Source organism: Vicugna pacos, chromosome 7, assembly GCF_048564905.1.
Source record: "Vicugna pacos chromosome 7, VicPac4, whole genome shotgun sequence".
NCBI classification, from domain to species: domain Eukaryota; kingdom Metazoa; phylum Chordata; class Mammalia; order Artiodactyla; family Camelidae; genus Vicugna; species Vicugna pacos.
Window position 1 is genome coordinate 72,308,788 of NC_132993.1, and position 14,346 is coordinate 72,323,133.

The window sequence follows — 14,346 nt, forward strand, 5'->3', positions numbered from 1 at the left end:
ATAAAAACATCTCTTGAATTATTTCCCTAGCATTCTATATAAAAGTGAAAATTCAGAAATCATCTAAATGTTCAGTAATAGAAAGTGTATCTAATATTCCACTAAACAATCATTCAAAAAGACTAAATATAGATCTGTATTTATTAACTTCAAAGGATGCTTTATACAATATCAATAAGTCAAGGAAGTAACTTATAAAAAAACATGTTTTTTAAAAACCTATATATGTGTATGTATATGTATCTTACAGAAATGGCAGGCCAGCAAAGAAACAAACACCACTTGAAGGGTTGGAGTGCTCAGGTTTATTACGCCGGCGGACTCAGAGAGGCTTATGCTCTGAAGCTCTGAGCACTTCCAGGAAATCTAAGTAAGGTTTTATAGGGTCACTTACAAGCTCGGGGTCTATCAACCAATAGGGTGAGTACAGCTAGGCAGTATCATAAAAGCAGAAGCAAAGGGTCGCTTGCAGTGACCCAAAACCAGTCTAGCAAGGTGAGACTTAAAATTCATGAGTTAGCCCAGCCCAGTCTTGGCCCAGCCCAACCTATTCCTTCTCATGTAAATACAGAGGTATATATATAAAGTGTTATTTAATAGAAGTATAATGTAAACCACAATTTAAATTCTGTGGTAGCCACTTTAAAAAAAATAAAAATAAGCAGATTAAATATATATTTTACTTAGTCCATTACATCCAACATATTATCACTTCAACATGTAATCCATAAAAAAGTTATTACTAAGATTTCTTGGGTTTTTTATATTATCTTTAAAACTCAGTGTATATTTTACATTCACAGCACATCTCAATTTAGACATTGTATTTCTGATAAAGCTAAATGTAGTTATACCAAACAATAAAGTAGTATTTGGAAAAAATATTTTATACTGCTTCAGTTTTCATTTTAATTTTATTAAAAATAAATATGTAAGTAACTAGGTAAACTAAAAATTTAGTTCCTCATTTGAACTAGCCATGTTTCAGGTGTTCAGTAACCATATGTAGATCTCCATGGGAAAAATCTGGAAATTATGTAAGAAAATATTAATTGAAATTTTAACCAGTTGATGGGCTAGCAGATAATCTTAGATTATTTTTCCTTATATGTATTTTCTAAGATTTCTGCAAATATACATACATTTCTTTATAACTTTTCAAAAAAGGATAAATGTGTTCGTCTAAACTTAATATATTGGCTTTATTTTTATTCTCTCGGCTGTGCTATTGCTCCATATGTTCTTAGATTATTTATATTTTCCGAATTTTCTCAGAAGTTGAGGGTATTGGACCACTTAGTTTGGGTTAGATTGTGATGTCATCCAGTTTCACAATCCTTGACCTTTTTCATATAACAAACATACTTTATAAATAATCTCTTCATGTTGTCATACAATTATTCAACAACTACCTATCAATCACTATACAGGGCAGACATTGGCCTGGACCTAAAAAAATACAAAAGTGATCCAAAGAGACAATGTCCCTGTTCTCCAGGAACTTCTATTCAAACGGACATTGAAATAGACAAAGAGTGAACAAGAAACCAAATAGGATGTATTCAGGTAGTGGTAAGTAGGGCAAAATAAAGAGAATGAGAGGATAAATAGTAGTAGACAGAGGCTACTTTAAGTGGTTTGGGGGAGGGGAGGAATTCTGCAAAAAGGAGACATTTGAGCTGAAATATGAAGGATGAGAATGAGCCAGGTGAAGGTTAGGGGTGGGAGGAAAATGATTTCAGGCACAGAAAGGGAACTTGGATACTGGGAGAGCAGTACAGAGGCCAAGTGGCTGAAGAATGGAGCGTGAGCAAGAGGTCATGCAAAAAACCTGTATTTGCAGGGCTAAACAGGAGCCAGGAAAGAATGCCATGGGAAAAAATTAGAGAAGAGTAAAGAGAGAAGCAATATGATCTTATTTATTTTAAAACATCACTTTCACCACAATTTGGAGAATGGAAGAACTGTTCACGAGAGCAGGGACTATAAATAAGGAGTTTCTGCACTATTTTAGGAAACACAGTAAGATATCTTAGAACAGGGCTGGTATAGTTCAGAATCACAACTGACATCTTTTAGATAAATTCAAAAACAGATTTTAGAATTAATTAGACCAAGAGGACTTGATGATCAATGAATTTAGGGAGGATAGTGTGGAGCAAAAAGGAATCTAGTATGATTTTTAGATTTTTTTTTTTTGGCTTAAGTAACTGGCAGAGCCACTGCATAAAATGGGAAAAGAGGGAAAGAAATCAGTTAGTGGAGAGAATCATCAGTGACCTTTGAACACGTCCAACCAATTAGGTGTTTAAGTGAAGATGTCAGATAGGCAGGTAAATACATGACTCCAGACCTCATGAGCCAGGATTCAGACCTTGAAGGTCGGTCTGACATGGAGAAACAGACTTGGAATGTGGGAGAACAGGAATTCTATCTAGAACTATGAGACAGAAGAAGCTTCCTAGGAAGATGATGTAATAAAGAGGAGGAGCCTAAGAAGGCATTTAGGAAGATCTATATTGGAAACTAAGTTTAAGTAGACAATGAGTGAGGTAGGAGGGAAAGCCTGAAACTATTAGGCCAGGGAATCCAGGAGGTAAGGTTTCCAGAATAGTGTTTCAAATGTGTTTAATACTGTCAAGAGGCCAAGTAGGTTAAGCACAGAGAAATTCCTGTTGGAACTGGCAACTCGGAGATGGTTGGCGACCTTGAAAAGAACAGAGTCAGTGGAAAAGGGAATAAAGTCAAATGTGCGTGGTTTGATTGATGAACTGAAGAAGTGAAGTTGGAGAAAGTAAGTAAAGCAACTAAATAAAGACCATTTTCTGGGAAGAGGAGTAGAAAAATTAGGACAGTAGCTGGAGGAAATGAAGGTTTTGGGAAGAGATTTTAAAATGGAAACAGTAGAGAATATCTGTTTGCTGATGGACTCATTCCAGTACAGAGGAAGAGCCTGATCCTGGAGAGATGAAGAGACTGAGGAGGGAGGGGAGAGGAGGCCTGGCTAAGGAGACGAAGTCCTTGACAAGCAAGAGAGGATGGAGCCCAGTGCTCGCAAGGAGAGATTTGCTAGGACACTTCGCTCCTACTCCATGTACGAGTGCAGAGACAATGAACAGATTTGTTGCTGGGAATGTGAGGGAGTTCCCCTGTAGTAACTTTTCTCAGTGGACAATGAAGTGGCCTGTGCATCAGCTGAGGGTTAAAGACTGCGGGAGAGGGAAGGCAAGTATAAAGTAAATGGGTAATGTGAGCCACAGTGAACTGGGGGTGGGTGGGAAGGTGGTACTTTCACTGGGAGAAGGAGGGGATGTTTCTGTCGTATTTTAATGTCATAATGAATGCGTTACTTTTCAAGATATGAAAGATGAGTGCATCAAGTGAGATGACTGACATATTTTTAAAGGTTCAGGAAAACAAGGCCCCACGTAAAAGTTAGAATTAGCTTTCTAATATTTGTTAGAATCTAATTGATTTTGTTTCCATTTAGTTCACTTATTTTCCATTTTTAGTGTTCTGGCAAGCACTTGATTATCTACATTTACTGACACCTGACCAGACTAAATGTCTGTCTTCAGTAAAGGGTGACACTTAAATAGAGTCCCTGAGCTGTAATGACAAGTGTTAGAAATACCATTTACTGTCCTATAAATTCAGACATTATATTATTTAAGGATTCCACATCATATTTTCCACCAGGATTTTCTAAGATATATACATATGCACACACATGAAAATTTCTCTTAAAGTATTCAAGTAGTGAATAAGATAAACTATAAAATAATTTGAGATCTTGAAGGACAGAAATCACAAAAACATGGATTTTAGTAACCATAAGATTATGTAAATAAAAAACCTAATACTAAGAAAACAATATCTAGTGACTTACTAAACATATCAGATGAATAAAATTAATCAGACAAAAGCTTAAAAGAGTCTTTGTCAGTGCTTTAAAATGACCAACTACCCCATCTTTGTCTGTTATATCTGTACATTTTCAACTGGGATAGTATATGAGCTGTGATTTCAGTGTACGTATGTGCATGTACATTTGCACATAACAAAACTAAGTGTTTTCTTCATAAGTAATAAATTAATAGGAAATGCAAATACATTAATTTTTAATTTCCTTAGTGTACTAAATTCCAACAGATTTACTGCTTAGTTGAATTATGCATTATGTTTACTGGGTAAATGAAAATATAAAATTACCTTTCTCTATATTATCTTACTGGACTCTTAACTGATCTGACAAGGTCTCACACAAAATTAATATGTAAAAGCAGTATTTTTTCTTTTTTTTTTAACACCTTTAATATGGTAAGATTCACATACAGTAAACTACACATACTTCAGATATGCAATTTGATGAGTTTTGATAGATGTATACACCAATGAAACCACCACCACAATCAAGGTAACATTTCCATCACTCCCCAAGAGGCGCAAATTTCAAATTCTCAATTTATTCCTTCCCACCCCCTTTACCCACTGATAACCATAAGTTTGTTCTCTATGTCTGTGAGTCTGTTTCTGTTTTGTAGATAAGTTCATTTTTGTCCTTTTTTTAGATTATAGAGCAGTATTTTTTCTTTCTTGTTTATTAACTTGTTAGTAGCCTGTCATACCAACATAAATATAGCAAATGTTATCTCTTTCCTAACACTGTTTCAAAATTCCTAAAATAACTACATTCAGAGTTTTCAAATGAATAAAACTCTGTACATTTGATAGGAGACATGCCTTTGATACGATCATTTAGGAAGAATGCTGTCACTTCAATTTGTATCAAAATCTCATCTCTTGAGGCTTCAGTCCTTTGTCAAGCAACCCAATTCATCTTAATCCTCCCCACTTGAATACTTGCCTCCTATCAAACTCTATCTCTTTCTAGCTTTCCTTTTTTTTGTTAATCTCTGAAGGCCAACCCATCTATGAACAGATGACTTCCACTAACCAACTAAGTGTACTGACTAGCTAGTTCCACTAATCAAAATATAAAAGCTAGAGATGTCTACTTCACCTCCTATTAATTTTACTTAAACGTAATTAAACTCTATACACATTTCTCTGATAACCACCATCGACCCAGTTCAGACTACTATCATGTCATGACTATACTCCTGAAATAGAAGTTTGATCATTTATTTTAAATCTCAGTCTAGGATAATTATGAGAATGAAAGAGTCGAAATAAATTACATAGTGTTTTGAAATGTTCATCTCTTTAACCCCAAAATTATTTTAGTATAATGCTGAAACTATACAGAGATTTCTAAAAATAAAAATAGCATATATCTATGTTCATTAAAGCAAGCATTTTAACAATGTATATTGATTATATAAACATCAAAATACATAAGCAGAATAATTATTCTTATATTCATGTTGTTCAATCAGTTTGTCACATAATGCCACTGGCGTTTTTCTTAAGAATGTATTTTTCAGCATCTTTTCTTAAGAATGTCTTAATTATTTTTATTTTTCATACAGTTACCTACAATATGCCTCAAGGTTGTATATTCTGGTTATTAAGTTTGAAATTGTTAACAATTTAGATTCATATTTCTCTGTGGACTGTGACATTTTTAATTAAACAAATAGTGTCTTTAACAATGTTAAGATGCCTGGTAAGACCCTAGCAAATTTTGCTAAATGGAGGATATTGTCAATTCTTCTTTTTTTTATTGTTGCCATTCAAATGTGCAAATATTTAACCTAAATATTTTGACAGGTTTTATCTTTTTACCTCCATTCAGAAAACCTTTCTTTGATGTATATTTTATATGAAAAAAACTTGAAGTCATCTATTTTTATTATTTTGGGGATATTTCACCATATTTAAAATTATAGGTCTTTTATTCAACTCTTGTAGAAATTATAAATTTAGCCATTAAAAATAAGACCTCTGAAATTAAACATGACTTTAAGAAATGCAAAGATATCAGAAAGATATCCCATGCTCTTGGATTAGAAGAATCAATATCCTTAAAATGGATATACTGCTCAAGGCAATCTACAGATTTAATGCAATCCTTATCAAATTACCCAGCACATTTTTCACAGAACTAGAACAAACAATCCTAAAATTTACATGGAATTACAAAAGACCCAGAATTGCCAAAGAAATACTGAAGAAAAAGAATGAAGCTGGAGGAATAACCCTCACAGACTTCAGACAATACTACAGAGCTACTATAATCAGAACAGCATGGTATTGGTACAAAAACAGACTTATCGATCAATGGAACAGAATAGAGAGCCCAGAAATAAACCCACAGACCTGTAGTCAATTAATTTTCAACAAAGGAGGCAAGAATATACAATGGAGAAAAGACAGTCTCTTCAGCAAGTGGTGTTGGGAACACTGGATAGCAGCACGTAAATCAGTGAAGTTAGGACACTCCCTCACATCATACACTAAAATAAACTCAAAATGGCTTAAAGACTTAAATATAAGGCAAGACATGATAAATCTCCTAGAAGAAAACATAGGCAAAACATTCTCTGACATAAATCTCATCAATGTTCTCCTAGGGCAGTCTACCCAGGCAATAGAAATAAGAGCAAAAAACAAACAAATGGGAGCTAAATTAAACTTACAAGCTTCCACACAGCAAAGGAAACCATAAGCAAAACACAACAACCACCTACGGAATGGGAGAGAGTACTTGCAAATGATGCAACTGACAAAGGCTTAATTTCCAGAATATGTAACAGCTCATACAACTTAATAACAAAAAAACCAACAACCTAATCCAAAAATGTGCATAAGACCTAAACAAGCAGTTGTCCAGTGAAGACACAAATGGCCAATAGGCATATGAAAAAATGCTCAATTATCACTAATTATCAGAGAAGTGCAAATCAAAACTACAATGAGGTATCACCTCACACCAGTCAGAATAGCTATCATTAAAAAGTCCACAAATGATAAATGCTGGAGAGGGTGTAGAGAAAAGGGACCCCTCCAACACTGCTGGTGGGAATATAGTTTGATGCAGTTATTATGGAAAACAGTATAGAGATTCCTCAAAAAACTAAAAATAGACTTACCATATGATCCAGGAATCCCACTTCTGGGTATGTATCCGGAGGGAGCTCTAATTAAAAAAGATACATGCACCCCAATGTTCATAGCAGCACTATATATAATAGCCAAGACGTGAAAGAAACTTCTATGTCCATTGACAAATGACTGGATAAAGAAGCTGTCATATATTTATACAATAGAATACTGCACAGCCATAAAAAAGAATAAAAACAATGCCATTTGCAGCAACATAGATTGACCTAGAGATCATCATTCTAAGTGAAGTAACAGAAAGAGAAAGGAAAAACACCATATGATATCACTTACATGTGGAATCTTAAAAACAAGAAAAAAAAAAGACACTATGAACTCATCTACAAAACAGAAACAGACTCACAGGCATAGTAAACAATCTTATGGATACTGGGGAGAGGGCATGGGAAGGGATAAATTTGGGAGTTTGAGATTTGGAAATGTTAGCCACTATATTAAAAAATACATTAAAAAATAAGTTTCTTCTGTACAGCACAGGGAACTATGTTCAATATCTTGTAATAACCTTTAATGAAAAAGAATATGAAAACAAATATATGTATGTACATGCATGAATGAGACGTGCTGTACACCAGAAATTGACACATTGTAACTGACTTCAATTAAACATTTTTTAAACAAAAAAAATAAGACCTCTGTCAAAAGATTCATCCCACAAATCGAGGTATTTCAAAGTGCAATTATATAATTCAAAAATTAAAGTATGTATTCTGCTTGAGCTCTCATCCCTTAATTTACTGTTTTTCCTTTGCTTTTAAACATGCATATTTTAAGACCGTCCTGATTTTAGCACTGTTTCTAATAATTTTTCTTTCCTAAAAACTTGAAAAGCTGAAGTTTTTTACTGTTCCATTTGCAAAACATTTTGCAACATTTTGTTTAAATGTTTTCAACTTTAATTTTGAACAGAATACAACAAAAAATTAGAAGCTTTTCTTTTTTATAAGTTCAATTGCATTGTAGGCGTTTAAGGTTGTTTTACAAATTGTCTCCAAGTCTCAAATATTTTTTTAAAAATGTATTCATGATTAGCAGCAAAGAGGAAAAGCACATGCTTCAAGGTTGAAGTACATTTATATTTATTTAACATCAGCTTTATCCCCCAAATATTGTAGTTTATCTACTCCGTGAACATATTGAAGTGTAAAGCCTGACATCTCCATCCTTGGTTTTGACTATAGAGCACTGTGCTTTATGGGATGCACTCAATTATGTATGACCACAGCCAATTCCAAGTATATCTGTTTTTGAGTTTATTGCTTCTAAAAGGGTTTGTAGATTGTATGATTGGCCCAAATATTTGCATCCTTTTTTGTATCCAAACCCTTGTCAATCTGAGCAGAATCTACTTCCCCATCTCTTGACTTATGTTTGCCACTGGCATGTAGATAGATTTGATAATGTGCTAGTTCTGACCTTTGGCTCTAAGAGGTCTGCAGCATTTCCGCTTGCCCTCCAGAGCCTTGGCATCACCATGAGAAGAACTGGTCCTTGTCTATCCCATTGGGACCAAGAGACACAGCAAATGAAATGGCAGCTAAATATAGCCCAGCTCAGTTGAAGTAAAGCTGACCCAGGCATTTAAATTTGGTCATTTCTTATCAGCCCCAAGTCCTCACTCCCATCATGCTAGCCTGAGCCACCATCATCTCACTCTTGATTGCTGCATTCATCTATTAGCTGGTCTTCCTACTGTCAGCTAATCAAATATCCATGCAAATAAATCACTTTTGTCTTAAGCCACTGAATTTTGAGATGATTTATTATGCAGCATTAATGTGGCAACAACCAATTAATAAAGAGGTTTCTTAAATTAGCCAGAACATTGTTTTTATTACAGGGCTTTGCTCCATCAAAATTTGCATTCATTTTATCATTGTAAAAATAAATAATCATATCTTAAATATTAAACTTTTTAACTGAATTTATAACTTTCATGTAATGTTGTAAATATGAGATGTTTCACCTTCTCCAAAATGTTTACTTTACTTCCATGAATTGGGTGGAAATCTTAAGCATTACTGTAAATTAACTTACATGAATTCTTGTTTGAAGCACCTAATGACATATAAAACTGACAAGAGTTATTGCTTCACTTTCCACATGTGCTCAAGAAAAACTGGGATTGAAAATAAACTCAGTCATTTAGAAGAACAATCATTTGATCTAAATGAAAAGTCTTGCTTCTCAGAACGAAATGTTATGAGTTCTATACATTAAATTGTTGTCTTTGGGAACACTCTTCTTAAAACAAATATTAACTTTTGAAGTAGAAGGTGTTTCTTCAGAGATTGTGTTTTCTGGCTCTGTAGTGAGTATTAGCTTTACTCTGGCTCCTGGGGTGAATGGTTGATAAACTTTCTGTGCAAGTTCAAATTATATCCACTTGTTTGAAGAGTAGATGATTAGTACTTAAGTTTTTATTAAACATGCTTTTCATATTTTGAGTTCACTGAGGCCCAGAGTCTACTGCAAAATAAAAAAAGCTTTACTAAACTATAAAATAAATATTTGTACTTAACAGTATTTAATAAATGATCAAACTGCTATAGCAAGAGATTGAAAAGTACTCTCTTTACATTACACTGCAGAAGTATCATGTTTATTTAACCTTTAATTTTCCATATTTCCTGTTGACCCTGTTGACTACTGATGGTGGCTTCATGCATCTTCCAGACTGTGACATGTGCCACAAAACAGCTAACTAACTTACCAAGTGACTGGCAGAGACCACAACTTCAAAAGCTTCTCCCATCAGCTCTGAAACTGCAAACTTAATTGTGCCTACCCATTCATGTCCAACTGTACTTGGTTTTATCAGTGAGTGTACTGTATACTGTTCTTGAAAGAGAGAAACTCCTTATACTGAATCTGAACAGGCCCACGAATAAGTGGGTGGTTATCAAAGGTTATATTAAAGATATAACCATATTTATGACAGACAGTGACAGAGCTGGAAATACAAAGAGTAGATCTAACAAACTCATCCATGATTACCTTAATATAAATACTAATACTTTAATAAAAATAAAAGAATCCTGGACAAATGCTAAGTAGGTGTAAATGAGGCCTGTTCCAGCTAAACTGGAACACAGATATCCACACATACACAAAAACACACATGCATTAGACTCCTAATTGCATTGGCTTCCCTCAATCCATTCTTCCTTCCATTCCAAACATTTCTCCAAATGAAAGGAAAAAAAGAAAAGAAAAGGAAGAATGAGTAGGATAAATAGCAATAAAATGTCTCTTGTACTGATCAGATGAAAATTTACCCTGAACCCAGAAAATCACATACCTATTCTGTGGTTTTAGTCTACTCTAATGGTGAAACACTTTTTATCAGTTTTTCAGGCTTGATGGCACCAGCCATTATAATCATCCATCTGATGTCTTTGTCTCACAGTAACTTTCTGATTATAATATTGTTTCCCACACATATTTGCCCCAGAAGAGAATGTGCTGATCAGCAAACATGAGTATCCTTTCTTCTTGATAATGTAATTCTCATTTTTAAGTAACAAATTGCCTTTCTGGTTTTATAACAGTCATTGGATACCACTTTACAATTTTTTCTGTTTACAGTCTATTCTAGAAAGAACAGCCTTCATCTCTGTTTCAATCCTGATTCACTAATTCAATAAATGTTTGCTGAGGATTCAGTGTGAAGGGAGGAAACCTTTTATCATTTCTAGTGAATTGCCAAAATAGGACCAAGTCATGTGTACTTTCGCTACTTCAGCTTCTTTAGATTTGGAAATCTTTTCAAATCATGTAAAGAAAGTGAATAGAATGCTAATTCACTTGAATACTTAAGGATGTTTACATTTAGTCCAGTGAAATACTGAATATTTTTGAAATTCTGATTTAAAATAATGAAGAAATTAACCAGAAAAATATATCACTAATAAATACTTCATATATTTTCTATTTTCTCCAAAGTTTTCCAACTTAGAGTATTATGCAAATAAAATCTCTTGTTTCTACTCATGCCCATTTGCTTAAGCTGATTAGCTCAATGGCCCATTTATAATATATTGATTCTAAAGAAAACCTAAGATGTGAAAAAGTAGAGTTGAATATGATTTGAGTTATATTTCTTTGGAATTTATTTTCTTTCCACACCACCTGGGACCTTTAAACCTTCCAGCATACTAGGTTTTTAATTCCTTGAGCATTTCTGCTCAAATTCTAATGTGCATGCAAATCATCTGAGAATCCTTTTAAATTAAAATTCTGAGTCAGCAGGCCTGGGTGGAGCCTGAGATTCTTCCGGAAGTTTGTGGAGATGTGGATACTGTGGATCCAGGGACTATATTTGAATAATAAAGGCCCTAAAAGACAGACAAGATACAAACAACTTAAAATCTTTTATAAAGAGAATTCTGATGAATAAAAACACATGCAAATTGTGATAAATAATCTTGGTCATAAATATTGGCATGTCCTTAGGGTCTAAGCAACAGGCCCAGTGATGTCCAGAGATGCAGAACCACAGAAATGGGTTTTTATAAACTGAGAATTTACCCAAATTACTACAAACCAGTAAGTTAATCGTTCTGTGTATTATCAGATGTTTAGGTATATACAATTTAGGTTAATATTTAGGTATGTACTGATTTAGGTTAATCATTCAAACTGGTAACATTTACAACTTATCTAGGTTTTTTAGGTGCAAACACAAAACTCATTTTGTACACCATGCTTGTGGACTTTTTTTTAAACATGAAAAATAGTCAAGAATATGAGAACAATAGCATGATTAATGTCCTATGTGTGTTCCTGTTCTATTACAAACTATTTAACACATTATTACTATTAATATTTGTTACTTTTCCCTTTGGCTTAATTATTATATTTTAAAAGAAAATTTCTATTGTGTAATAAATATTTTTTAAAAAATCACTATTTCATCCTTTTATAGGAAAATAACAAATCCAATATTAAAGTACAAAATATAAAACAGCATGAATGTAATGTTATATTATCAATTAATTATATATTGAATGAAGTATACACGATCTTTTAGATCATGTGCTGCTGCTTGTAGTTCTCAATACAGTTGAAAATGTCTTGGTATTACCCTGCTGTATAAGAAAAGGAGCATTAAAAAATTCAGTTATTCTATTTTTATGGTAATCAGAACCCTCAATTTCTATCTGATTTTAGAGTTAAAGCAGTCTCATTCACACGAGTACAATAAGTATTTTTACATGTGGCTAGGATCACTTCCATAGTCATAAATTTTTTCTCTTTCCTTGGTGTTCTTGAACCTGACAGTGTGCTATAAATTGCAAAACTAAAATCCATTCAGAAATAAAAACCCTTGGTAGAAAAAGTAAAAACCAAGAAGGCAGCACCGCATTCAATGCTACCCCACTCTTTTCATCATTAACCCAAAGGGCAGGAAGAAAAGCATCACAAAGCAGTTCACCACAAGGGCAGGACTGATCAATATGACAGAGACAGACATTGGTTTTATCCAAGTTTATACCAAAGACTGTGATTTCACTTGGAAATGGAACCAGCTACAAGCAGCCATGTGCCTGAGCTGAATACAGAAAGTACACCTGTGCTGTTACTCTCCCTTTTGGTATAGAAGATTTTTACAAACCTAATCATAAAAGCAAAGAGAAAATGCGCAAATATTAATGGCAATACTACAATACTTACACAATTTTTCCTTGAGTTTGTGTGTGTCATAAATATCTCTATACAACTTATTTTTTTTCCAAACAAGAGCCTTATTCTGTGTCTCTTGTATTCTAGCAAACATTTGTATCATGTTTAATTATGAATTTGGTCATTTAACTGAGAGGCCTGAATAAATTATATGCTTAGCTGATGAAAGCACTTTTTCTAAATCAGCAGATTGACATAAAATATTTCAGTAAGTCACTTAACTATATTTGATTGATTTTGAAATCTGTATCAGGAACTTTCAGTTTATCTTCAAGAGCTATGTATTTACTTATCAGTTTTTCCCCCCTGAATTAAGGCAGTGTTACCAGATGAAGTCAAATAAAATTTCCATGCAGCTTTTTCTTACACCCAGAAAAGCAAGCACTTAGGCAAATAAAGTGAAAGTGTGTCTCATAAAGCCACATCCTCAATGGATGTCTTTTAGAGGAAGCACTTTTTTTTTTTTTAAATCGAAACAGGATACTTAGAGCCTTCAGAGATAAAATAGCAGAACTTACCAGTCTCTTAGCATCTGAAACCACAGGCTGTACCTGTCATTTATTGTTCTGTAAATGAACTAAAAATACAAGGTTGATGGGCTATGTGAAATCCATAAGTTCTGTTAATGGCCTAAGAAGCCATGTATTTAGGACACGATGTTACTCAATGATCCTCTTTCTATGATATTAAAAAAATAAATGTTTTAATTGAAGTACAATTAATTCACAAAGTGGTAGTTTCTGGTTATATCCATGTTTTAAAGAGAGATCTTCGAGCGCTTGTTTAGTCATTTTTCCCAATTTCAATTTTGAGATAAAATGATAACTTTAGCTTATTCAATTTTGCTCTTTCTATAAATATACTCAGCACATGACTTTCTTTCCAAACTTCACAGAAAATCAAGAGTTCTCAATTTCCTGTCCCCTCCCCACTGAACTCACTGAGAACACATCAGTTATTTTTCTTTCGTCTCAGGGGCTGTGCTTACATCCAAAGCTAGTGCTAATATATAGCATTGTCTGGATATGTCCCCTTTTGCTCAAGAAAATATCATTACTAGTTATCTTCTCCCCCACATCCCATTCCACTCCGCCCTCTCTCTCTCCATCTCTGTCTCATCTTTTTCCCTCCTGTATTTTTGACTTCTTCAGCTCCACCTGCTCTTTCTTTCACTATTTCTCTTCTGAATACAAACACTCGGAGCCTCTTGTTCTAAAAATAATATCCTATAACTTCCACTCTCCTTCCTTCCTTCTAAAACTAAATGTCTCCATAGAAAAGAACACTCCCCATCCCATTTCCTCACCTCTAATTCAATCATGAGCTACTGCAGTTTGGCCTCTGCTCACAGGACTCCTCAAGTCACCAGAGATGTCAACAACTCTCCACACAAAACAGTTTCCAGACAGCATTTTCTCGGAATCTGTGGCATTTGATAGAGTTGACCCTTCCCTTCTTGGACACATCCCTTTCTTGGCTTCTCTTTTTTGTTTATACACTTCCTTCTATCTCTCACTGGCCTTGAACCAAAATATATTTCAATAATACTATGTGCAGAGCTGAACCAATTCTTAG

The 14,346-nt window shown here is 34.0% G+C and overlaps 1 long non-coding RNA gene across 1 annotated transcript in view; it reads left to right on the plus strand.

Annotated features, from left to right (window-relative positions):
* Positions 1-1,430: 1,430 nt before the first annotated feature.
* LOC140697446 (uncharacterized) overlaps positions 1,431-14,346 on the plus strand; it is a 30,126-nt gene continuing 17,210 nt past the window's right edge. The window contains exons 1-2 of the long non-coding RNA XR_012074552.1: positions 1,431-1,566; positions 1,844-2,794. This is a non-coding gene — a long non-coding RNA (uncharacterized lncRNA). The remainder of the gene's footprint in view (positions 1,567-1,843; positions 2,795-14,346) is intronic.